The sequence below is a fragment of the Solanum pennellii genome, chromosome 3 (genome assembly GCF_001406875.1).
Source record: "Solanum pennellii chromosome 3, SPENNV200".
NCBI classification, from domain to species: Eukaryota; Viridiplantae; Streptophyta; class Magnoliopsida; order Solanales; family Solanaceae; genus Solanum; species Solanum pennellii.
In genome coordinates this window covers 7,299,343-7,307,292 of record NC_028639.1, presented here as the reverse complement: position 1 = coordinate 7,307,292, position 7,950 = coordinate 7,299,343, and the positions used below count along the sequence as shown (strand labels likewise).

General features: G+C 32.1%; 1 long non-coding RNA gene across 1 annotated transcript; it reads right to left on the bottom strand.

The window, feature by feature from the left end:
* Nucleotides 1-5,286: 5,286 nt before the first annotated feature.
* LOC114076429 lies at nucleotides 5,287-6,542 on the bottom strand. The gene is made up of 2 exons (XR_003577350.1): nucleotides 6,289-6,542; nucleotides 5,287-5,548 (listed from the first exon to the last, which is right to left on the bottom strand). It is a non-coding gene; the product is annotated as an uncharacterized LOC114076429 (long non-coding RNA).
* Nucleotides 6,543-7,950: the final 1,408 nt, after the last annotated feature.

Sequence of the window (7,950 nt, the reverse complement as noted above, 5' to 3'; positions counted from 1 at the left end):
ACAACACTTACATTTTCTTTTCATTTACTTTATTTGATCCATACGGCTTGGGAACCCATGTTCGAGCCCCAAAGCCTTCATTTTATTTTTCCTTAATTTCTATCTTCATTTTATGCTTAATAGAACTAAGAGGATGTGGGATCGAACCCCCACAACCTCATTTACTTTTTATTTTCATTACTTTTAGTTTCTCTCCTTTGGCCGAGGGGTTGTGGGATCGAACTCCCACAACCCCTCTTTAATTTCTTTTAATTTTCCCCTTGAATTTGCCTAGGTAGTCGTGGGTTCGATTCCCATGCCTCACATCTCTTTTTTTCATTTTCTTAACTCTCCTTCACTGCCTAGAGGTCGTGGGTTCGATTCCCATGCCTCACATTCCCTTTCTTTCATTTTCTTTACTCTCCTTCACTGCCTAGAGGTCGTGGGTTCGATTCTCACGCCTCACATTTATTTTCTTTTCATTTTTCCTTAAGTTGCGATTGAGAGGTTGTGGGTTCGAATCCCGCTCCTCTCAATTCTTAATTTCATATATTAATTTCCATCTAGGAATACCCAAGTTCGAACCCCCCTCAGCCCCATTTCTTTATTCACCTTTTTAGTGCTTTTGACGGGTGAGGTCTCGGGTTCGATTCCTAATGAACTCACCTAATTTATACTCATTTGAAATTCTAGATTTGTTCATCTATGTTTAGCCAAAACTAATTCGTAATATGCTGGAAATTTTGTTACATTTTTTAGCTCACTTCCTTCAACATTTACACGTGAATTCATAGGGTAATTCGTAGATCATTTAATACGTTCTTAGGTGCATTTTTCATGGATTCGTTTAGACAATAGATTATCACTCAAATCGGCCACATTTTAACTCATATGAACATCACGAATTACATAATCAATTGTACATGAAATACAACCACAACATCACATTTTTAAAGCCTTAACCCGAGGCACATACATACGGTTCATATTGCACACACACGTACACATAATTTCTTAAAAGCATCAACAAAAGTCACATAATTCCGAACATACATATAACTACATAATCATCACAAAAACATGTTTTATCCATAGTTTTCTACCAGCAAACATAACCAACCTATGATTCAATGGAAGCTAGTGACAGGGACATGCAACGGGGAACAACCCTAGTTTTCGGAATAGATTCGTCTGAACCTTAGGGGTCTCTTGGGAAATGGACCAAGAGAGAAGAGAACCCGTACCTTTTTGACGTTAAACCCTCGACTTGATGCCCAAAAACTTCACCCAAGATCACGTCCAAATTCCCTCAAAGTCAACACCAACTCGACGGACAAACTTCTCTTTGCCTACGTGATTGATTTCGTTTGTTTTCTTATATTTTCGCTGTGAGTTCTTCAAGTGTGAAGAACTTTGGTTTACCTACTGTTTTTATGAAGTTATTTGGCAGATATAATCGTGAGTGAGAGTGATAGAGACGTGAGAGAGAAGAGTTTTCTTAGGATTAGGAGTCTAGTTTAGAACTTAGTCAATTGAGGTTTTTATTTAATTATTAAAAATGTGATTTCCTTTTATTTTAAATCATCTAATAAATAATAAATATAAATTAATTGCATTAATTTACCAACTTAAATTAAAAATAATTTAATTCATTGCTTCCACCTAGGTTCGAACCCGAGTGGAGCAAGACTTCACTTCAAGAGCCAATTTTTGGCCCTCTCTCCCCAAAATGACCCTCCACCTTATTAATTAAATAATTAATTATATATTTAGGATAATTATGATACTACTCTTAGACTTGAAAAATACCATTTTACCCCTAGACCCTCCAAACATAAGATTTTCCCTTTTTAAGTCCGATAAAGACTCCTTCAAGTAAATCTTCATATTTGAGAGCCCTACATGATTGGACCCAACCTTTTATAGCTAAACTAACTCCCCAATTTAGTTGGCTTGGCTGTAGCAAGGGTTCAGAGGTCCGGTTCTATGCGCATCAATCCGTGTGAACCCGGTCTAATCGTAGGCATTCTAGACACATTAAACATTAGTTAGCATATTCATTTTTTAGGGTTGTTACATTTACAGTTAAGAGATAAAATTTTGTTAGTTAGATAATTAAAACTTAAAAATAAATAAATCCTAACTTGAAATTTGAAGAAAATTGAAAGAGTTCACATGTTAATTGACATTAAGATTTGGGAAGTTGATAATATATTTGGGTGAGTTTTAATGGATCTAGGATAGATATATAGTACTATGAGTGTTGTTAGTTTCAAAATCTTATTGTAATTATTAATGTGAATAGATTTCTTTGAGTTGGAAGTACAACGAAAGTGGAAGACTCAAGTGTCGGAGTGAATTCTTGATTATTTGAGGCAAGTGGGTTTCTAAACTCTGTCTAAGTGTATGGAATGCGTGTATTTCCTTGTGATATATGTTTGGGAGTAATGGGACTTGGTGATGGGTTGACTTGTCCATATTGATTAATTCTAATGATAAAAAGGGATAATAAAAGACGATGTGATTATTTGTTTGTATGTGATGTGTTGAGTATTGTACGAGTACCGGTGTTATAATGGGAAGGGTTATTACTATAGAATGCGGATTGTAATCCGAGAATGCCAAAACATATGAGCATTAACTAATATATTATTGATATGATTTATTATGTGTGATTGTGTTGTTTACTGAACCCGTATAATTGTGGTAATTGAGGTGATTATATGTCATAGCGATATTTGTTTTATTGAGATGATGCATCATATTCTTTATTTGATATTATATTGTGCACATGTATTGACATGAGATTAGGTATGAGTAAAGGTCTAAAACATGGAGATCGTCCGTGTTGAGATCGAGTTATGATTATTTGGGCACATGTAGATCGTCCGTGCGATAGAAAAGTTATGATTATGATTTTAGGCACGTGGAGATCGTCCGTGCGAAATTTGTTTGATTTATGATAGTGTGTTAAAATCGTCCGCACAGGCACATAGAGATTGTCGTGTCGGTATATGGACCTCGCGAGTCCCCCATGGGTCATGAACTCTCTATGTATTTCCGAGGAGTATCATGTATATACGGTTGAGAGAGAAATTGGTATTCTCAACACGAACGATCTCCACGTGTTAGACCTTTACTCATACCCTATCTTACGTCAATGCATGTGCACAATATGATATCAATTAAAGGAGATGATGCAATATCTCAATATATCAAATGTCGCTATGACATACAATCACCTCAATTATCACAATTATACGGGTCCAGTGAAGAACACAATCATACATAATAAATCAAATCAATAATATATCAATTAATGCCCATATTCTCTTGCATTCTCGAATTACAATCCGCATTCTATAGTAATAAACATTCCCATTATAACACCGGTACTCGTACCAATCTCAACACATTAGATACAAATAAATAATCACATTGTCTTTTGTTACCCGTTTTTATCATTGAAATTAATCAAGGTGGACAAGTCAATCCTTCACCAAGTCCCATTACTCCCAACATAAACCACAAGGAAATACAAGGGTTTAGAAATCCACTTGCCTTAGCCAATCGAATAATCACCTCTGGGACTTGAGCCTTTCCTTTCTGTTGAGCTTCCAAATTGATGCAATCTATTCAAGTATATATTCATAATAAGGTTTTGAAACTAAAAACACCCACATTACTATAGGTTAAGACTAAACTCAAAAGATCACCCAATCTATAATCAAGTTCCTAAGTTTCAAGCTTAAGTTATGTCCCAATTCTTTTTCAATATCGTAAAACTAATAGTATTTATATAAGATTATACCCCTAATACTTAATTACCTATTTCAATGTAGAAAAACATGAATTATGTGGTCATTATATAAAAAAAAATATGAAAACAAAACTACCTGCGGAATGATAAACTTACGGAACCATACATAAACTTGATAGTAGAACGTTATTTGAGCATTTACACTATACTATGCCATCTTCCAATGATTGGATTATCATTGGTCATAATTACTCCATAATTTATCCACTAAAATTGCAAATAAGTGACCCATAAATGATATTTGCCCATTAGTTGATAAAAGAAATATTGGCAGGGATTGAAGATCAAAATTCCTTAAGTACCTACATATTATAATAACAATTTAAAAGGAAAAACATATAGCAAATTTGTATCATCTAAAACTCGTCTTTTGATTTCTACGTCGGTTCCCTTTCCGCAAGTGATTTCCGTTCTTTTCTTCTTTTCTTAAGTTATGACCCAAAAATCCTCAACCCTAATAATTTATTTTCTTATATAGTCAAGTGGTATTAAATAAATTTAAAACCTGATCTATTAAGCTTTAACTAAAATTAACTATTTAATAATTAACATTTAATTAATTTACTATAGTTAAATGAATATTTAAAATTTCCAAAAATGATCTTCTAGGTCATTACACGTTGTGATTTCAAATACAAAGATAGGTCGGCGACCTTTCAAACACGAATACAATTTGTCTTGAACAATTTTTTATTTCATTTTGATCAATATAGTTGTAACCTCTGTTACTTTCAGAAAGGCATGTCAACTACACAAGGTCAACTTGAAGTAATAAATTTAAATGAATACATAATAAATGACAATACAAACTGAAGTCTGAATACATAATTGTTTTCTTTTTACATATAATGAACTAGATCAGTTTTGTATTTCGTACTGATCAATATATTTGTATCCAATGTTACTTTAAGAAAAAAAAGTCACACAAGGTTAGTATTTAACGAATGCATAATTAATGACAATACAAATTGACATGTGATTACATTGTATTCATTTAAAGTATAATGAACTTGAATAGTTTGTAATTCGTATTGATCAATATAGATGTATCCAATCTTATTACCAGAAAAACAATTCAATAGGTCAACTTGAAGTAATATATTCAAACAAATGCAAATAATGATTAAAAAATATAATATTTATAAATATGATTAAGAAAAAGATAGACAAACAAAATCATCCATCACTTTTAAGAAAAAAATACAAAAGTACTTTGTCGTTGATTTTGTCGTCCCGTCTCGTTAAAATAATACTCAACAAACTGAAACTTTTTTAATCAAAATATATTAATAATCGATGATGAGAGAACTCATCAGCTATGGAGAAGACCGATTAGTTTTTAATTTTTAAATTTTGAAACCGCTGAGACTTTTTAGCAATTCTTTCCTTTTAAAGAACTTCTCTCCCCTAAATTTCTTCTTTTTGTTATTTAACAATTATATTCACTCTATTAAAACAGATAATAAAAATTTAAATAAGATACATAATAAATGAAAAACCTGACATATTTACTCAATATTGAAAATGTTGACACTGAGTCCTATTAAATGTCAAAATATTGACATTTTGAAAAAATTTCCAATAAATGAATAAATAAATTTTGGACTCTTTGGCCTAATCTGTTCAGCTTCTTGGCTTGTACATCGATTTCATGAGCTTGACTTGATGAAGAAATCTTAAGCCTTTATGACTCTCTTGAAATGCAATGGGAGGCGAGAGTCCTTAGTGAACTCGGTCGAGTTTTACATGCTAAATATGAGACAGAAGTATAAGTATCCATCCGCTAATTTAATAAGAGGAAACCGAACAAAACTAAATCAACATGCTACAGTTTCAAGGCTTGCATATGACGCGATAAATAATTTATTTTGAGCATAACAAAATCAGAAGCCAATAAAGTCTACCATATAACTACAGACTGGTGCAAATAGGCTTCTGGAACTGTCTTTAAGGAATATTAACAGATAGTCTGCCATAACTTGACTAAAAATGTTATACCACCTCAAGTGGTTGTTTCTAGAGAAAGAGATTAAGTCGAGTTGCAAAATATATAAGTAACACCAAACAAAATAAACACATTTATAGATTAAAAAGCATAAGAAACTAAGGTCAATGCAAAGTATTTGAGATAAGACGAAGCAACCTTGAAGACCTTTACTATCTGGATCAATTCTATTATGAGTCTACCTTACCCCCCCCCCCTTTTTTTTTCTATTTTTTCATTGTGCGATGTATTTCCCTCTGTTCTTCCTAAAGATTTCTAACCTTGTTCATGGAAACTTTCTTCCAATATTTCCTTTTCACCACTCTTTCCTCCAACTCTCGACTAAAAAAACTACTCAACAGGAAAGAAGATGAGTATATATAGGAAAAAGTTTAGAGTTCACTGATTGGGGGGAAAACTGAAAAAAAAAAAATTGAGGTGAAATTTTGGATCGAAATTCGAATCTTTTTCCTCAGAAGATAAGGTCACCAATTCAAATCCTTACCGTTCGATTTTGGTTCTAGGACGAGTGAGACATTGAGATCTCGCCACGTTGCACTGTTCTCCGTACAAGTTTGTACTGTAATGCAGAAGGAGGAAGGAAACGCGTGAAGCATTTTCTTTCCGTCTAATGATGTGTCCTCTCCGTGAATTCGCCACCGCGTGAGGGACGCAAGGCACATTTGGGATCGCTGGTGTCTTTCACGCACGTTGTCGTCTCATGATTCACGCTGTATATTCCCTGATGCTGCTATTAACCTGTTTTCTACGAATCGTATGTTCTGGGTCATTTTGAGGGGAAAGAGGAAAGGGCCGGGTCGGCGGAAATGGGTTGGGTTATCTGTTAAGAGGTCTTAAGAAAATTGGGTTAGAGAGGCCCAACTCTGGTTCTTTTAAGTGTTTAAAGTAATTGTCTAATGAGACAAATTAATGCAAGTTAATTTAGCGAGCTTCTTAAGCTTAATGAAATAAAATACCTTAACCAGAATATAAGTATTAATTAACTAAATCCATTAACCAACTATCTAAGTAAAACTAAAATCTTCTTTAAGACGATTTTTGAATATTCATAAAATATACTTAATTATATACGTAATTGTGTAAAACATATATATTATCTAAAAATTATAAAAAGTAATAAGATTAATTCAAAATAACTCAAAAACGTTTATACTATATAAAATCTAATTATTTCAAATAATTCCTATCAGAAGGTCAAATAGGGTGTCAACAGGGTTATGATTTTTGGAATTAATTTAAGAAAATGACTTTTTAGCTAGTCCTGTAAGTCTGCCAATTTGTGGGGATTGAGAAATATGGATAGGTCAGCCCATGAGCTAAATAAAAATTAATTAGAAAATAAAAATAAAAATTAAATAAAGTATTAAAAATAACAAGAGTCTAAACTCAAAATTTATTTAAAGTTTGAAATATTAAAATTTAAATACAAAATTACGTTTAGAAAATATGTACTACATATAATGAAATTTTTCTAAAATTTCTAGGGAATCACTACATAAGTCATAGCTTATAGAATATTGTCATAATTTTTGTGTTTTATTACGATTATTGGAAAATAATTAGGTTAATATTTCTAGATATTTATGTTTTTTACTTGAAATCAAACTTAATAAATATCATAAAAATAATTTTATTTGTGGATTTGAATAATAAGTAGTAATAATAACACCATGAAATATTGTCTTGTCAATATTTATGATAATATTTCAAAATTATAATTTAATTTAAAAAATTATAAATAAAATAATTTAAGAAAGGAGGGTTGACCCGAAAAAGCCCACAACCCATGTACTTGTGGGTTCGATCGATCATTTTCTAGATCACACATGAAATGGGCAAGCCCGATCTGACCCATCAACTTTCAAAACATGTATCGATTATCCCGGATGGGGTGGGTCTACCCACATTGACAGCTCTAATCTTATCGTTAGCAACTTTATGATTTCTTACTAAAGCTTTATTCAATTCTTTCATAGATTCATTTTTTTCAAAAATCGACTTCAACTCTTTCTCTTTGATTTGTAGATGTTGTTCCATTTCAATGGTCGTTAGACTCATTATCACTCTTTAGGAATATTCAATAAGAAAATCTAATGATCTATTTTGGAATGATTGTTTTGTTTCTAACTCTATTATTCTAATATAA